The sequence below is a fragment of the Drosophila albomicans genome, unplaced genomic scaffold (genome assembly GCF_009650485.2).
Source record: "Drosophila albomicans strain 15112-1751.03 unplaced genomic scaffold, ASM965048v2 utg000035l_pilon, whole genome shotgun sequence".
Taxonomy (NCBI): domain Eukaryota; kingdom Metazoa; phylum Arthropoda; class Insecta; order Diptera; family Drosophilidae; genus Drosophila; species Drosophila albomicans.
The window spans coordinates 1-20,000 of NW_026263482.1; the positions used below are offsets into that span (position 1 = coordinate 1).

General features: G+C 31.9%; 1 long non-coding RNA gene and 3 other non-coding genes across 4 annotated transcripts; all 4 read left to right on the forward strand.

Moving 5' to 3' along the window:
- Positions 1-2,523: 2,523 nt before the first annotated feature.
- LOC127566238 (uncharacterized) lies at positions 2,524-5,177 on the forward strand. Its single transcript, XR_007955513.1, has 2 exons — positions 2,524-2,644; positions 4,533-5,177. It is a non-coding gene; the product is annotated as an uncharacterized LOC127566238 (long non-coding RNA).
- Positions 5,178-5,555: 378 nt separating this feature from the next.
- On the forward strand, positions 5,556-7,556 carry LOC117577377 (small subunit ribosomal RNA). The gene has a single exon (XR_004573150.1). It is a non-coding gene; the product is annotated as a small subunit ribosomal RNA (ribosomal RNA).
- A 571-nt stretch (positions 7,557-8,127) lies between these two features.
- Positions 8,128-8,306, forward strand: LOC117577350 (5.8S ribosomal RNA). Its single transcript, XR_004573135.1, has one exon. It is a non-coding gene; the product is annotated as a 5.8S ribosomal RNA (ribosomal RNA).
- A 354-nt stretch (positions 8,307-8,660) lies between these two features.
- Positions 8,661-12,622, forward strand: LOC117577330 (large subunit ribosomal RNA). Its single transcript, XR_004573128.1, has one exon. It is a non-coding gene; the product is annotated as a large subunit ribosomal RNA (ribosomal RNA).
- Positions 12,623-20,000: the final 7,378 nt, after the last annotated feature.

The window sequence follows — 20,000 nt, forward strand, 5'->3', positions numbered from 1 at the left end:
ATTATGCGTTGGGTTATATATTTTATTTTGGTAGCAAAAGGAAACGCCATTATATTAGTGGCGAAAAATTAAGAATATGCATAGTATATCTATGTGTACAAAATACTTGCGTATTTTATATATGCATTATTTATAATGCGTTGTTATATATATTTATTTGGTAGCAAAGGAACGCCATTATATTAGTGGCGAAAATAAGAATATGCATAGTATATCTATGGTGTACAAAATTACTGCGTATTTTATATATGCATTTATTTAGTATGCGTTGGTTATATATATTTATTTGGTAGCCAGAAGGAACGCCATTATATTAGTGGCGAAAATTAAGAAATGCATATGCATAGTATATCTATGTGTACAAAATACTTGTGTATTTTAAATATACATTTATTTGGTACGCAATTAATGAATTTGGTAGCCAGAAGGACGCCATATCATATTAGTGGCGAAAAATATGCATTTAAAAGCGTTAGTATGCATATTATAGCCAGAAAGGACGCCATCATATTAGTATACGATATGTATGTATCTCTATATGTACAGAATACTTGCGTATTTTAAGTATGCATTTATTTCATACACAATTATGTGAATTTGGTAGCAAGAAGGACGCCATCATATTAGTGGCACAAAATTAAGAATATGCATGATATAAAAAAATATAACATATGACATTGAAGTATGTATCTATATGAACAGCATTTTATACTGTTTATTTTAATGTATGCATTTTGATTTCATACAGAAAAAGTGTTTGGTTGGCAAAAGAACTGCGCCATCATATTAGTGCACAAATTAAGACATGAGATATGAGTTCAGCTTTGACAAAAATTTCAACATATGAAAATTGAAGAAAAAAACTTTTTAAATATCATTTTATACCAGTTTATTAATATAATGAGATACAATTTTGAATTTAACTTGAGAAAAAAATTTTTTGGACTTGGTGAATTTTTCATTGAATTGCAGCCATATGATATGAGGTTCTACCGAGAGATGAGTTCAACTTGACAAAAAATTTCAACATATGAAAATTGAAGAAAAAACTTTTTAAATATCATTTTATACAGTTTATTAATATAATGAGATAAGATTTTGAATTTAACTTGAGAAAAAGAATTTTTTGGACTTGGTGAATTTTTTATTGAACTGCAGCCATATGATATGAGGTTCTACCGAGAGATGAGTTCAACTTTGACAAAAATTTTCAACATATGAAAATTGAAGAAAAAACTTTTTAAAATATCATTTTATACAGTTTATTAATATAATGAGATAAGATTTTGAATTTAACTTGAGAAAAAGATTTTTTTTGACTTGGTGAATTTTTTATTGAACTGCAGCCATATGATATGAGGTTCTACCGAGAGATGAGTTCAACTTTGACAAAAAATTTCAACATATGAAAATTGAAGAAAAAAACTTTTTAATTATCATTTTTATACAGTTTATTAATATAATGAGATAAGATTTTTGAATTTAACTTGAGAAAAGATTTTTTGGACTTGGTGAATTTTTTATTGAACTGCAGCCATATGATATGAGGTTCTACCGAGAGATGAGTTCAACTTTGACAAAAAATTTCAACATATGAAAATTGAAGAAAAACTTTTTATATTATCATTTTATACAGTTTTATTAATATAATGAGAAAGATTTTTGAATTTAACTTGAGAAAAAAATTTTTGGACTTGGTAAATTTTTATTGGACTGAAATTTTTTATTGAACTTCAGCCATATGATATGAGGTTCTACCGAAATATGAGTTCAACTTTGACAAAAAAATTTCAAACATATGAAAATTGAAGAGAAAAAACTTTTTAATATATCATTTATACTGTTTATTAATATAATGAATTAAGATTTTGAATTTAACTTGAGAAAAAAATTTTTTGGACTTGGTGAATTTTTTATTGAACTACAGCCATATGATATAGGTTCTACCGAGATATGAGTTCAACTTTGACAAAAAAATTTCAACATATGAAAATTGAAGAAAAAACTTTTTAAATATAGCATTTATACTGTTATTAATAAAATGAGATAAGATTTTTATTTAACTTGAGAAAAAAATTTTTTGGACTTGGTGAATTTTTTATTGAACTGCAGCCATATGATATGAGGTTCTACCGAGATATGAGTTCAACTTTGACAAAAAATTTCAACATATGTTAAATTGTTTACGATTGTTTTATATATTTATACAGTTTATTATAATAATGAGATAAGATTTTGAATAACTTGAGAAAAAAATTTTTGGACTTGGTTGAATTTTTTATTGAACTGCAGCCATATGATATAAGGGTTCTACGAGCAACTTTGACAAAAGATACGATTAGTATATGATAACAAAATAATGAAGTTTTGCTGTTGTATTATTAAAATAGTGCCACATAAAGATTGTAGAAAACGTGTCACAAAACCTATATAGGGGTGGTGAGGTCGGGCAGGCATGTCATATGAGAAAAATTTCACAAGTGAAATATATATGTCTATGTATATGGAGTGTAATGCCGGGCATAAGTCATATATAAATAATATATGAAAATAATCATATAGAAGGCAATATGATTAAAAAAGTTAAAAATAATGAAGTTTTACTGTTGCATTATTAAATTAGTGCAACATAAAGATACATTAGGTGATATACCTTAGTAAAATGAGCTGGTTGTAGAAAACGTGTCACAAAACCTATATAGGGGTGGTGATGTCGAGCAGGCATGTCATATGAGAAAAATTTCACAAGTGAAATATATATGACTATGTATATGGAGTGAGTCTTGCCGGCATAAGTCATATATAAATATAATATATGAAAATAATCATATAGAAGGCAATATGATTAAAAAAGTTAAAAATAATGAAGTTTTACTGTTGTATTATTAAATTAGTGCAACAAAAAGATACGTTAGATGGTAATACTAAATAAAATAAGAGCATTGTAGAAAACGTGTCACAAAACCTATATAGGGGTGGTGAGGTCGGGCAGGCATGTCATATGAGAAAAATTTCACAAGTGAAATATATATGACTATTTATATGGAGTGTCATGCCGGCATAAGTCATATATAAATAATATATGAAAATAATCATATAGAAGGCAATATGATTAAAAAAGTTAAAAATAATGAAGTTTTACTGTTGCATTATTAAATTAGTGCAACATAAAGATACATTAGGTGGTATACCTTAGTAAAATGAGCTGGTTGTAGAAAACGTGTCACAAAACCTATATAGGGGTGGTGATGTCGAGCAGGCATGTCATATGAGAAAAATTTCACAAGTGAAATATATATGACTATGTATATGGAGTGAGTCTTGCCGGCATAAGTCATATATAAATAATATATGAAAATAATCATATAGAAGGCAATATAAAAATTAAAAAAGTTAAAATAATGAAGTTTTACTGTTGTATTATTAAATTAGTGCAACAAAAAGATACGTTAGATGGTAATACTAAATAAAATAAGAGCATTGTAGAAAACGTGTCACAAAACCTATATAGGGGTGGTGAGGTCGGGCAGGCATGTCATATGAGAAAAATTTCACAAGTGAAATATATATGACTATTTATATGGAGTGTCATGCCGGCATAAGTCATATATAAATAATATATGAAAATAATCATATAGAAGGCAATATGATTAAAAAAGTTAAAAATAATGAAGTTTTACTGTTGCATTATTAAATTAGTGCAACATAAAGATACATTAGGTGGTATACCTTAGTAAAATGAGCTGGTTGTAGAAAACGTGTCACAAAACCTATATAGGGGTGGTGATGTCGAGCAGGCATGTCATATGAGAAAAATTTCACAAGTGAAATATATATGACTATGTATATGGAGTGAGTCTTGCCGGCATAAGTCATATATAAATAATATATGAAAATAATCATATAGAAGGCAATATGATTAAAAAGTTAAAAATAATGAAGTTTTACTGTTGTATTATTAAATTAGTGCAACAAAAAGATACGTTAGATGGTAATACTAAATATAAAATAAGAGCATTGTAGAAAACGTGTCACAAACCTATATAGGGGTGGTGAGGTCGGGCAGGCATGTCATATGAGAAAAATTTCACAAGTGAAATATATATGACTATTTATATGGAGAGTGTCATGCCGGCATAAGTCATATATAAATAATATGATGAAAATCATCATATAAGGCAGGCAATATGATTAAAAAAGTTAAAAATAATGAAGTTTTACTGTTGCATTATTAAATTAGTGCAAACATAAAGATACATTAGGTGGTATACCTTAGTAAAATGAGCTGGTTGTAGAAAACGTGTCACAAAACCTATATAGGGGTGGTGATGTCGAGCAGGCATGTCATATGAGAAAAATTTCACAAGTGAAATATATATGACTATGTATATGGAGTGAGTCTTGCCGCATAAGTCATATATAAATAATATATGAAAATAATCATATAGAAGGCAATATGATTAAAAAAGTTAAAAATAATGAAGTTTTACTGTTGCATTATATTAAATTAGTGCAACATAAAGATACATTAGGTGGTATACCTTAGTAAAATGAGCTGGTTGTAGAAAACGTGTCACAAAACCTATATAGGGGTGGTGATGTCGAGCAGGCATGTCATATGAGAAAAATTTCACAAGTGAAATATATATGACTATGTATATGGAGTGAGTCTTGCCGGCATAAGTCATATATAAATAATATATGAAAATAATCATATAGAAGGCAATATGATTAAAAAAGTTAAAAATAATGAAGTTTTACTGTTGTATTATTAAATTAGTGCAACAAAAAGATACGTTAGATGGTAATACTAAATAAAATAAGAGCATTGTAGAAAACGTGTCACAAAACCTATACATGGTGGCAGTGTGTGCTCATCACGTATATATGTATTGGATGCATATATTTCAGTTTGCATATTAAGTAATAATTATGTTATTATTAATTAATTATTAGTCTCATCCGATATAAAAATTGATACTATTATATGGTTATATAATTATTACTATTATATAAGCATATAATGTATTAAATGTCTTTTTTCAAAAGAAGACGGTGTTTCGTAGCTAAAGAATTAATATTTTGTGAATAATTGAAAAATCCTCTAGGACACTATTGTGGACGGAGGTTTTTACTAATATAATATTGTCTACACGTAAATGCAGAATTAGATAAAATTATCAATTTGTCATCAAAATAAAATAATTTTTTATTCAATTAATTGAATTTAAATTATAAATATGCATGTGTGATATAATATATATTTAGTAAGTTGAAATAAAATGATATTTTTGAACGATTATATGCATATATATTTTATATATAAGTATATATATTTATATAAACAATTGTGAATTATAACTAGCGAACGTGAATGCCATCTAATTATGGCCACATTCGTATAGTACATGTCAAGTATAACATATATATATATATACAATTATTGAATATTATCGTTTGTTATTCAAAAATATTTGTGAGTTGTCATGTATTTTACATATTTGAAGATTTATGTAATTATATTTTAAATATATTTACATAATGAAATGAACATTATTCTGGTTGATCCTGCCAGTAGTTATATGCTTGTCTCAAAGATTAAGCCATGCATGTCTAAGTACACACGAATTAATAGTGAAACCGCAAAAGGCTCATTATATCAGTTATGGTTCCTTAGATCGTTAACAGTTACTTGGATAACTGTGGTAATTCTAGAGCTAATACATGCAATTAAAACACGGACCTTCTGGAACGTGTGCTTTTATTAGGCTAAAACCAAGCGATCGCAAGATCGTTACACTGGTTGAACTCTAGATAACATGCAGATCGTATGGTCTCGTACCCGACGACAGATCTTTCAAATGTCTGCCCTATCAACTTTTGATGGTAGTATCTAGGACTACCATGGTTGCAACGGGTAACGGGGAATCAGGGTTCGATTCCGGAGAGGGAGCCTGAGAAACGGCTACCACATCTAAGGAAGGCAGCAGGCGCGTAAATTACCCACTCCCAGCTCGGGGAGGTAGTGACGAAAAAATAACAATACAGGACTCATATCCGAGGCCCTGTAATTGGAATGAGTACACTTTAAATCCTTTAACAAGGACCTATTGGAGGGCAAGTCTGGTGCCAGCAGCCGCGGTAATTCCAGCTCCAATAGCGTATATATTAAAGTTGTTGCGGTTAAAACGTTCGTAGTTGAACTTGTGCTTCATACGGGTAGTGCAACTTACAATTGTAGTTAGTACTATACCTTTATGTATGTAAGCGTATTACCGGTGGAGTTCTTATATATAATTAGGTACTTGTACTTTTTTATATGTTCCTCCTATTTAAAAACCTGCATTAGTGCTCTTCATCGAGTGTTATTGTGGGCCGGTACAATTACTTTGAACAAATTAGAGTGCTTAAAGCAGGCTTCAAATGCCTGAATATTCTGTGCATGGGATAATGAAATAAGACCTCTGTTCTGCTTTCATTGGTTTTCAGATCAAGAGGTAATGATTAATAGAAGCAGTTTGGGGGCATTAGTATTACGACGCGAGAGGTGAAATTCTTGGACCGTCGTAAGACTAACTTAAGCGAAAGCATTTGCCAAAGATGTTTTCATTAATCAAGAACGAAAGTTAGAGGTTCGAAGGCGATCAGATACCGCCCTAGTTCTAACCATAAACGATGCCAGCTAGCAATTGGGTGTAGCTACTTTTTATGGCTCTCTCAGTCGCTTCCCGGGAAACCAAAGCTTTTGGGCTCCGGGGGGAAGTATGGTTGCAAAGCTGAAACTTAAAGGAATTGACGGAAGGGCACCACCAGGAGTGGAGCCTGCGGCTTAATTTGACTCAACACGGGAAAACTTACCAGGTCCGAACATAAGTGTGTAAGACAGATTGATAGCTCTTTCTCGAATCTATGGGTGGTGGTGCATGGCCGTTCTTAGTTCGTGGAGTGATTTGTCTGGTTAATTCCGATAACGAACGAGACTCAAATATATTAAATAGATATCTTCAGGATTATGGTGTTGAAGCTTATATAGCCTTCATTCATGGTGGCAGTAAAATGTTTATTGTGTTTGAATGTGTTTATATAAGTGGAGCCGTACCTGTTGGTTTGTCCCATTATAAGGACACTAGCTTCTTAAATGGACAAATTGCGTCTAGCAATAATGAGATTGAGCAATAACAGGTCTGTGATGCCCTTAGATGTCCTGGGCTGCACGCGCGCTACAATGAAAGTATCAACGTGTATTTCCTAGACCGAGAGGTCCGGGTAAACCGCTGAACCACTTTCATGCTTGGGATTGTGAACTGAAACTGTTCACATGAACTTGGAATTCCCAGTAAGTGTGAGTCATTAACTCGCATTGATTACGTCCCTGCCCTTTGTGCACACCGCCCGTCGCTACTACCGATTGAATTATTTAGTGAGGTCTCCGGACGTGATCACTGTGACGCCTTGTGTGTTGCGGTTGTTTCGCAAAAGTTGACCGAACTTGATTATTTAGAGGAAGTAAAAGTCGTAACAAGGTTTCCGTAGGTGAACCTGCGGAAGGATCATTATTGTTTTAATGCATCTAACCGTTAATAAATTAAATTTGTTTTTCTCTTTTAGGGAATTGCAATATTTAATAAATTATGTAACTAATAAATATAAATATTTTATTCAATCATATGAGATACAATTATGCAACATATAATAATTTAAAATTAGCTAAAAACCGTTTGTCATGTATTATTATTATTATATACTGTATTAAGAGTGTTTTATGTGTTTTGGATAAAATAAAAAACTGCGTGTATATGTACCATAATATACATGCGTTGCAAAATGTATTGTGCATATTCCAGTGCGCATACATTGGTTCGCAACACCTAAAGAAAAACAATGTTGTACCTGTTTTGCAGGTTAACGCTTTACATATGTTGATCATAATAAATAAATTTAGCTAAAATATACTTGTCATATATCTTATTATTATCGATTATGTAAAACTAAGACATTTCGCAACATTTATTTAGGTATAAAAAAAAAATTTTATTGAAGGAATTGATATATGCCAGTAAAATGGTGTATTTTTAATTTCTTTCAATAAAAATATTCTTGACGTAATGAAATAAAAAAAAATTGTATCACTCTAAGCGGTGGATCACTCGGCTCATGGGTCGATGAAGAACGCAGCAAACTGTGCGTCATCGTGTGAACTGCAGGACACATGAACATCGACATTTTGAACGCATATCGCAGTCCATGCTGTTATGTACTTTAATTAATTTTTTAGTGCTGCTTGGACTACATATGGTTGAGGGTTGTAAGACTATGCTAAATAAGTTGTTTAAAATTTTTCGGAATTTTAAGCACATTGTATATTATTGGATAATATAAGTGTGAATCTAAAAAGTTCTCGCTTAAGATATTCATAATATGAATTAATAAATGAAAATACTAAAACTCTGTTGCATGAGAAATTTGAAGAATTATATGTTCTTTATTCATTTCAAATAATATTGAGGAATGTCTAGCATAAAATATATTATTTTATAAACTAGAATTGCCTCTTATTAACGAATATGGTATAAAGAATAATTTTGTGAATATTATGGACCTTCAAGAAAAAAATAGTATATTTCAAAATAGGCAGAGAATTGTCTATAAGTGTAATTAAACAACCTCAACTCATATGGGACTACCCCTGAATTTAAGCATATTAATTAGGGGAGGAAAAGAAACTAACAAGGATTTTCTTAGTAGCGGCGAGCGAAAAGAAATCAGTTCAGCACTAAGTCACTTTGTCTATATGGCAAATGTGAGATGCAGTGTATGGAACGTCAATATTCTAGTATGAGAAATTAACGATTTAAGTCCTTCTTAAATGAGGCCATTTACCCATAGAGGGTGCCAGGCCCGTATAACGTTAATGATTATTAGATGATGTTTCCAAAGAGTCGTGTTGCTTGATAGTGCAGCACTAAGTGGGTGGTAAACTCCATCTAAAACTAAATATAACCATGAGACCGATAGTAAACAAGTACCGTGAGGGAAAGTTGAAAAGAACTCTGAATAGAGAGTTAAATAGTACGTGAAACTGCTTAGAGGTTAAGCCCGATGAACCTGAATATCCGTTATGGAAAATTCATCATTAGAAATTGTAATATTTAATCAATATTATAACGATAGTGTGCATTTTTTCCATATAAGGACATTGTAATCTATTAGCATGTATGGAATTTATCAAACAATTTTGATAAGAGTTTATTTAAATTAGAGTGCTTGCATTTTAACATAAAATAAATTTCAAAAATTTGATAAAGTGCTGATAGATTATATGAGTACAGTGCGTTAATTTTTTTCGGAATTATATAATGGCATGATTATCATTGATTTTTATGTTTATTATAAGCACTTGTATGATTAACAATGCGAAAGATTCAGGATACCTTCGGGACCCGTCTTGAAACACGGACCAAGGAGTCTAACATATGTGCAAGTTATTGGGATATAAACCTAATAGCGTAATTAACTTGACTATTATTGGGATTAGTTTTTTAACTATTTATAGTTGATTAACGCAATCCCGGGGCGTTCTATATAGTTATGTATAATAATATTTATATTATTTATGCCTCTAACTGGAACGTACCTTGAGCATATATGCTGTGACCCGAAAGATGGTGAACTATACTTGATCAGGTTGAAGTCAGGGGAAACCCTGATGGAAGACCGAAACAGTTCTGACGTGCAAATCGATTGTCAGAATTGAGTATAGGGGCGAAAGACCAATCGAACCATCTAGTAGCTGGTTCCTTCCGAAGTTTCCCTCAGGATAGCTGGTGCATTTAACTGTTGTATAAAATAATCTTATCTGGTAAAGCGAATGATTAGAGGCCTTAGGGTCGAAACGATCTTAACCTATTCTCAAACTTTAAATGGGTAAGAACCTTAACTTTCTTGATATGAAGTTTAAGGTTATGATATAATGTGCCCAGTGGGCCACTTTTGGTAAGCAGAACTGGCGCTGTGGGATGAACCAAACGTAATGTTACGGTGCCCAAATTAACAACTCATTCAGAAACCATGAAAGGCGTTGGTTGCTTAAAACAGCAGGACGGTGATCATGGAAGTCGAAATCCGCTAAGGAGTGTGTAACAACTCACCTGCCGAAGCAACTAGCCCTTAAAATGGATGGCGCTTAAGTTGTATACCTATACATTACCGCTAAAGTAGATGATTTATATTACTTGTAATATAAATTTTGAAACTTTAGTGAGTAGGAAGGTACAATGGTGTGCTTAGAAGTGTTTGGCGTAAGCCTGCATGGAGCCGTCATTGGTACAGATCTTGGTGGTAGTAGCAAATAATCGAATGAGACCTTGGAGGACTGAAGTGGAGAAGGGTTTCGTGTGAACAGTGGTTGATCACGAGTTAGTCGGTCCTAAGTTCAAGGCGAAAGCCGAAAATTTTCAAGTAAAAAAAAGTAACTAAAATTTATATTTTGTCATAATTAAAAACTTGAATAATTTTGAACGAAAGGGAATACGGTTCCAATTCCGTAACCTGTTGAGTATCCGTTTGTTATTAAATATGGGCCTCGTGCTCATCCTGGCAACAGGAACGACCATAAAGAAGCCGTCGAGAGATATCGGAAGAGTTTTCTTTTCTGTTTTATATAGCCGTACTACCATGGAAGTCTTTCGCAGAGAGATATGGTAGATGGGCTAGAAGAGCATGACATATACTGTTGTGTCGATATTTTCTCCTCGGACCTTGAAAATTTATGGTGGGGACACGCAAACTTCTCAACAGGCCGTACCAATATCCGCAGCTGGTCTCCAAGGTGAAGAGTCTCTAGTCGATAGAATAATGTAGGTAAGGGAAGTCGGCAAATTAGATCCGTAACTTCGGGATAAGGATTGGCTCTGAAGATTGAGATAGTCGGGCTTGATTGGGAAACAATAACATGGTTTATGTGCTCGTTCTGGGTAAATAGAGTTTCTATCATTTATGGTAGTTTCTTGTTCCCCGGATAGTTTAGTTACGTAGCCAATTGTGGAACTTTCTTGCTAAAATTTTTAAGAATACTAGTTGGGCAACCAGCTAGTTCTTTTAAATTATAACGATTATCAATTAACAATCAATTCAGAACTGGCACGGACTTGGGGAATCCGACTGTCTAATTAAAACAAAGCATTGTGATGGCCCTAGCGGGTGTTGACACAATGTGATTTCTGCCCAGTGCTCTGAATGTCAAAGTGAAGAAATTCAAGTAAGCGCGGGTCAACGGCGGGAGTAACTATGACTCTCTTAAGGTAGCCAAATGCCTCGTCATCTAATTAGTGACGCGCATGAATGGATTAACGAGATTCCTACTGTCCCTATCTACTATCTAGCGAAACCACAGCCAAGGGAACGGGCTTGGAATAATTAGCGGGGAAAGAAGACCCTTTTGAGCTTGACTCTAATCTGGCAGTGTAAGGAGACATAAGAGGTGTAGAATAAGTGGGAGATATTAAATTTCGGTTTAGTATCGACAATGAAATACCACTACTCTTATTGTTTCCTTACTTACTTGATTAAATGGAACGTGTATCATTTCCTAGCCATTATACGGATATATTTATTATATCTTATGGTATTGGGTTTTGATGCAAGCTTCTTGATCAAAGTATCACGAGTTTGTTATATAATCGCAAACAAATTCATTAATGAGAGAGTGCATTTATGTGTTCTTAAATTAAAAATTTTGGTATAACTCCAATTACTCAGGTATGATCCAATTCAAGGACATTGCCAGGTAGGGAGTTTGACTGGGGCGGTACATCTCTCAAATAATAACGGAGGTGTCCCAAGGCCAGCTCAGTGCGGACAGAAAACCACACATAGAGCAAAAGGGCAAATGCTGACTTGATCTCGGTGTTCAGTACACACAGGGACAGCAAAAGCTCGGCCTATCGATCCTTTTGGTTTAAAGAGTTTTTAACAAGAGGTGTCAGAAAAGTTACCATAGGGATAACTGGCTTGTGGCGGCCAAGCGTTCATAGCGACGTCGCTTTTTGATCCTTCGATGTCGGCTCTTCCTATCATTGTGAAGCAAAATTCACCAAGCGTTGGATTGTTCACCCATGCAAGGGAACGTGAGCTGGGTTTAGACCGTCGTGAGACAGGTTAGTTTTACCCTACTAATGACAAAACGTTGTTTGCGACAGCATTCCTGCGTAGTACGAGAGGAACCGCAGGTACGGACCAATGGCACAATACTTGTTCGAGCGAACAGTGGTATGACGCTACGTCCGTTGGATTATGCCTGAACGCCTCTAAGGTCGTATCCGTGCTGGACTGCAATGATAAATAAGGGGCAATTTGCATTGTATGGCTTCTAAACCATTAAAAGTTTATTATTCATTTAATAGACGACGATGGATGTGATGCCAATGTTACATATAACATAGTAAATTGGGAGGATCTTCGATCACCTGGTGCCGCGCTAGTTATATATTAAAACATTATTTAATACAATGACAAAGCCTTGAATCAATTGTAAACGACTTTTATAACAGGCAAGGTGTTGTAAGTGGTTGAGCAGCTGCCATACTGCGATCCACTGAAGCTTATCCTTTGCTTGACGATTCGATAAAATATATATGTTTAAGGCATATATAAAAAATATTATATATATATTTATATATATAAATATGCAAAATTGTATGCATAATTATTAATTATGTGTTATACAATTACGCATATAAGAAGAAAATTTATATAATATATAAATATATTATATATATATAAATAAATAATATATCTATGTGTACAAAATATACTTGTGTATTTTAAATATGCATTTATTTAGTATGCGTTAGTTATATATATTTATTTGGTAGCAAAAGGAACGCCATTATATTAGTGGCGAAAATTAATAATATGCATAGTAAGTATATCTATGTATACAAAAATACTTGCATATTTTATATATGCATTTATTTATTATGCGTTGGTTATATATATTTATTTGGTAGCAAAAGGAACGCCATTATATTAGTGGCGAAAATTAAGAAATAGCATAGTATATCTATGTGTACAAAATACTTGCGTATTTTTATATATGCATTTATTTATAATGCGTTGGTTATATATATATTTGGTAGCAATATGTGGCGAAAGTAGAATATGCATAGGTATATCTATGTGTACAAAATACTTGCGTATTTTATATATGCATTTATTTATATAATGCGTTGGTTATATATATTTATTTGGTAGCAAAAAAGGAACGCCATTATATTAGTGGCGAAAATTAAGAATATGCATAGTATATCTATGTGTACAAAATACTTGCATATTTTATATATATATGCATTATTTATTATGCGTTAGTTATATATATTTATTTGGTAGCAAAAGGAACGCCATTATATTAGTGGCGAAAATTAAGAATATGCATAGTATATCTATGTGTACAAAATACTTGCGTATTTTATATATGCATTTATTTGGTACGCAATTACATGAACTTGTAGCCAAAAGAACGCCATATATTAGTGGCGAAAATTAAGAATATGCATAGTATATATGTATACAATACATACTTATGTATAGCATACTGCGTATTTATATTATTCATACGTTAGTTATATATATTTATTTTGGTAGCCAGAAGGACGCCATCATATTAGTGGCGAAAATTAAAAATATGCATGGTATATCTATGTGTACAAAATACTTGTGTATTTTAAATATACATTTATTTGGTACGCAATTACATGAATTTGGTAGCCAGAAGGACGCCATCATATTAGTGGCGAAAATTAAAAATATGCATGATATAAAAAATATATATATACATTTATGTATGTATCTATATGAACAGAATACTTGCGTATTTTAAGTATGCATTTATTTCATACACAATTATGTGTTTTGGTAGCAAAAGAACGCCATCATATTAGTGGCACAAATTAAGACATGAGATATGAGTTCAACTTTGACAAAAAATTTCAACATATGAAAATTGAAGAAAAAACTTTTTAAATAGCATTTTATACTGTTTATTAATATAATGAGATAAGATTTTGAATTTAACTTGAGAAAAAGATTTTTTGGACTTGGTGAATTTTTTATTGAACTGCAGCCATATGATATGAGGTTCTACCGAGAGATGAGTTCAACTTTGACAAAAAATTTCAACATATGAAAATTGAAGAAAAAACTTTTTAAATATCATTTTATACAGTTTATTAATATAATGAGATACAATTTTTGAATTTAACTTGAGAAAAAAATTTTTTGGACTTGGTGAATTTTTTATTGAATTGCAGCCATATGATATGAGGTTCTACCGAGAGATGAGTTCAACTATGACAAAAAATTTCAACATATGAAAATTGAAGAAAAAACTTTTTAAAATATCATTTTATACAGTTTATTAATATAATGAGATAAGATTTTGAATTTAACTTGAGAAAAAGATTTTTTTGACTTTGGTGAATTTTTTATTGAACTGCAGCCATATGATATATGAGGTTCTACCGAGAGATGAGTTCAACTTTGACAAAAAATTTCAACATATGAAAATTGAAGAAAAAACTTTTTAATATCATTTTAAACAGTTTATTAATATAATGAGATAAGATTTTGAATTTAACTTGAGAAAAAAAGATTTTTTGGACTTGGTGAATTTTTTATTGAACTTCAGCCATATGATATGAGGTTCTACCGAGATATGAGTTCAACATTGACAAAAAATTTCAACATATGAAAATTGAAGAAAAAACTTTTTAAATATCATTTTATACAGTTTATTAATATAATGAGATACGATTTTTGAATTTAACTTGAGAAAAAAATTTTTTGGACTTGGTGAATTTTTTATTGAACTGCAGCCATATGATATGAGGTTCTACCGAGATATGAGTTCAACTTTGACAAAAAATTTCAACATATGAAAATTGAAGAAAAAACTTTTTATATATATCATTTATATAGTTTATTAATAAAATGAGATAAGATTTTTAATTTAACTTGAGAAAAAAACTTTTTTTTGGACTTGGTGAATTTTTTATTGAACTGCAGCCATATGATATGAGGTTCTACCGAGATATGAGTTCAACTTTGACAAAAAATTTCAACATATGAAAATTGTAAGAAAAAACTTTTTAAATATCATTTTATACTGTTTATTAATAAAATGAGATAAGATTTTTAATTTAACTTGAGAAAAAAAATTTTTTGGACTTGGTGAATTTTTATTGAACTGCAGCCATATGATATGAGGTTCTACCGAGATATGAGTTCAACTTTGACAAAAAATTAAACATATGAAAATTGTATTGTAAAAAGTTTTTATATATCATTATTGATACAGTTTTTTAATAAGTTGAGATATTAAAATTGAATTTAACATTAGGTGAAAACCTTAAATTTTTTGGACTGTGGTGTCACAAATTATATAGGGGTGAACTGCAGCCATATATGAGAAAATTTCTACCGAGATATGAGTTCATGGAGTGTAATTTGTCAAAATTTTAATTATATATGAACAATTTCGATTGTAGAAGTATTTAATACAAATTATTGTTAAAAAAATAATGAAGTTTTACTGTTGTATTATTAAAATAGTGCAACATAAAGATACATTAGGTGGTAGACCTTAGTAAAATGAGCGGGTTGTAGAAAACGTGTCACAAAACCTATATAGGGGTGGTGAGGTCGGCAGGCATGTCATATGAGAAAAATTTCACAAGTGAAATATATATGTCTATGTATATGGAGTGTCTTGCCGGCATAAGTCATATATAAATAATATATGAAAATAATCATATAGAAGGCAATATGATTAAAAAAGTTAAAAATAATGAAGTTTTACTGTTGCATTATTAAATTAGTGCAACATAAAGATACATTAGGTGGTATACCTTAGTAAAATGAGCTGGTTGTAGAAAACGTGTCACAAAACCTATATAGGGGTGGTGATGTCGAGCAGGCATGTCATATGAGAAAAATTTTCACAAGTGAAATATATATGACTATGTATATGGAGTGAGTCTTGCCGGCATAAGTCATATATATAAATAATATATGAAAATAATCATATAGAAGGCAATATGATTAAAAAAGTTAAAAATAATGAAGTTTTACTGTTGTATTATTAAATTAGTGCAACAAAAAGATACGTTAGATGGTAATACTAAATAAAATAAGAGCATTGTAGAAAACGTGTCACAAACCTATATAGGGGTGGTGAGGTCGGGCAGGCATGTCATATGAGAAAAATTTCACAAGTGAAATATATATGACTATTTATATGGAGTGTCATGCCGGCATAAGTCATATATAAATAATATATGAAAATAATCATATAGAAGGCAATATGATTAAAAAGTTAAAAATAATGAAGTTTTACTGTTGCATTATTAAATTAGTGCAACATAAAGATACATTAGGTGGTATACCTTAGTAAAATGAGCTGGTTGTAGAAAACGTGTCACAAAACCTATATAGGGGTGGTGATGTCGAGCAGGCATGTCATATGAGAAAAATTTCACAAGTGAAATATATATGACTATGTATATGGAGTGAGTCTTGCCGGCATAAGTCATATATAAATAATATATGAAAATAATCATATAGAAGGCAATATGATTAAAAGTTAAAAATAATGAAGTTTTACTGTTGTATTATTAAATTAGTGCAACAAAAAGATACGTTAGATGGTAATACTAAATAAAATAAGAGCATTGTAGAAAACGTGTCACAAAACCTATATAGGGGTGGTGAGGTCGGGCAGGCATGTCATATGAGAAAAATTTCACAAGTGAAATATATATGACTATTTATATGGAGTGTCATGCCGGCATAAGTCATATATAATAATATATGAAAATAATCATATAGAAGGCAATATGATTAAAAAAGTTAAAAAATAATGAAGTTTTAACTGTTGACAAGCAGTTTACTGTTTGCATTTTAAATTTTGGCAACATCCAAGATACATTAAGTGGTATATACCTCTCTAGTAAAATGAGCTGGTTGTAGGAAAACGGTGTCAAAACCTATATAGGGGTGGGTATGTCGAGCAGGCATGTCATATGAGAATAATTCACAAGTGAAAATATATATGACTATGTTATGGAGTGAGTCTTGCCGGCATAAGTCATATATCAATAATATACCGAAATAATCATATAGCAGGGCAATGGTGTTAAAAAAGTTAAAAATAATGATTTCGTGATTATTAAATCTCATTAGGGTTATGCTGTTAGGAAGAGCTGTGTAAATTAGTGTCAACACAATAGATATTCGTTAGATGTCGAGCAGGCATGTCTATAATAAACAATAGTGAGCATAGGCGACTACCTATGTGAGTAAACCGGCATATCATACTTATAAATAGATCGCGCATATGAAGTTCATATAGAAGCATCTTGATCGAAATAAGATTAAAATGCCGTAGTGGGGTTCAACATATCTTAAGTTAGCATATAAATGGTATATGATGGTAAGTAAATAGTCTGGCATTGTAGAAAACGTAGTTCTTCTCCTCGAATGCGTGGTGAATTCGACAGGTTGTCATATGAGAAATTAGTGCAACAAGTGAAGCCATAATTATGATTATGTAGTATGGAGCTGAGTTTGCCGCATAACGTGCGCATAAATAATATATAGAAAATATCTATAGAAGCAATATGATTAAATAAGTTAAAAATAATGTGGTTTTACTGGTTGTATTATTATATTAGTGCAACAAAAAGATACATAGTCTAGTAAAATCTAATATTGTAGAAAACGTGTCACAAATATATTGGGGTGGATAGAAGCAGGCAGGTCATATGAGAAAAAATTTCACAGTGAAATATATATGACTATGTATATGGAGTGATTCTTTCGTCTTTAAGTCATACATAAAAGTTACCTATGAAAGACCATAGTAGCTCTGTCTATTGTTAAAACGTGTAAAAATAGTTGAAGTTTTACGTTGCAGTTATTAAATTAGTGCAGGTCGTGCATTCTTATATGGCTTGAATAGAGCTGGTTCGCTCGAGGTGCTCACAAAAGCTTCACTCGTATATGCTCTGGTGAGTCTCTAGCAGGCATGGATGGAGCAAATTCTCTAAGTAAGGTATATATGAAGTGACCTCCATATTGTTGCATGTGGATAAATATATATAAATAATATTATGAAGTATATGCTCTGAATTGTTAAGAGTGCTCCCTTAAGCTGGCATTGCGGCTGTTATACATTTTATCTCTTAGGATAAAGATCTGGTTAGGAGTAAATACTGTCGCAAAACGTCTCTTCTCAGCTATATGAGGTTGGTGATGACCAACAGGCATGTCATATCGAGGTAGTCACAAGAGATGAAATATGGGACAATATGTGCTATGATATGCAGTGAGTCTTGCTCGTTGATGGTCATTGTCACTAATATATGGTGGTAAATCTTGCACTAGGTTGAGGCAATTTTGTTAGGACAGGCTTTGTAAGTGAAGTCTCGTTGCTGTTGATTATTAAATGTGCAGTGCTCAACATAAAAGATTCAGCGGCAGTCATGCGTAATACGGAGAAAGGTCCGCGTTAGAAGACAACGTGGTCTATCAATCTTTGGAACCATATAGGGGTCGTGAATTTTGGTGGATCTGTTGGCAGGCTGCCCCTGTCATATGAGAATAATGATCACATTAGTGGAATGACTATGTATAAGTAGTCTGCGCTTCATTGTAGGGTTGCTGACACAAATCCTATATGGTGCTTTAATTGATGTCGAAGGCAATTAGAAATCTGAGAAAAGACTGCTCAGCAAGATGAAAATATACTGATACTCTGTTATCTGGTTGGGAGGTAGACCGCCGGACTGTAGGTCGTATGGCTGGGTAAATTGACTGTTGTAGCACATTGTCACAGTCTTCCTCTAAGGTATGTCGAGCTCGTTGTATTTATGCTGCGCCTTAACAATAATTGCCGTTCCGGGTGAGTGTTGCCGCTAAGTGGTCATATAAATTGATGTCATACCCGTGATATCGGTGGTATGATCTAAAAAATAAGTGAGTTTCGGTTGAAGATAGTATGTCTGTGTTGTGTGTGTGGATAAAGTGTTTCCACTTCTGAGCCGCTTTACTATCAGAATAGAGGTTCCAAGATCGTTATCACATGACTATTTATAGGGATGGCAAGCTTGGGCAGCCAAGTTTCATTTGAGTCATATGATCTATATGACTATTTCATATGCGCTCATCATGGCCTCCATAGTCATATATAAATATATATGATAATTGATTATAGTTGGCGTATATGTAAAAATGTTATCTTAGAAGCAATTATTAAGAAAATAGTGGCAACATAAAGATACATTAGTGGTATACCTTAGTAAAATGAGCTGGTTGTAGAAAACGTGTCACAAAAACCTATATATGGGGTGGTGATGTCGAGCAGGCATGTCATATGAGAAAATTCACAAGTGAAATATATATGACTATGTGTTATGGATGTGAGTCTTGCCGGCATAAGTCATATATAAATAATATATGAAAATAATCATATAGAAGGCGTGTTCACACTTGAATCCCAACGATAGGTTGTATTATTTAAATGATGGTGCAACAAAAAGGCAGCGTTAGATGGTAATACTTAAATAAATAAGAGCATTGAGAACAACGGTGTCACAAAAACCTATATAGGGTTGGTGATGTCGTAAACAGGCATGTCATATGAGAAAAATTTCACAGTGAAATATATATGACTATTTATATGGGAGTGTCATGCCGGCATAAGTCATATATATAATTAATATATGAAAATAATCATATAGAAGGCAATATGATTAAAAAAGTTAAAAAATAATGAAGTTTTACTGTTGCATTATTAAATTAGTGTGAACATAAAGATACGTTAGATGGTCATGCCTAAGTCATAAAATTAAGAGGCATTGTTATGTGACGTGTCACAAAACCTATATAGGTGGTGATGTCGGGCAGGCATGTCATATGAGAAAAATTTCACAGTGAAATATATATGA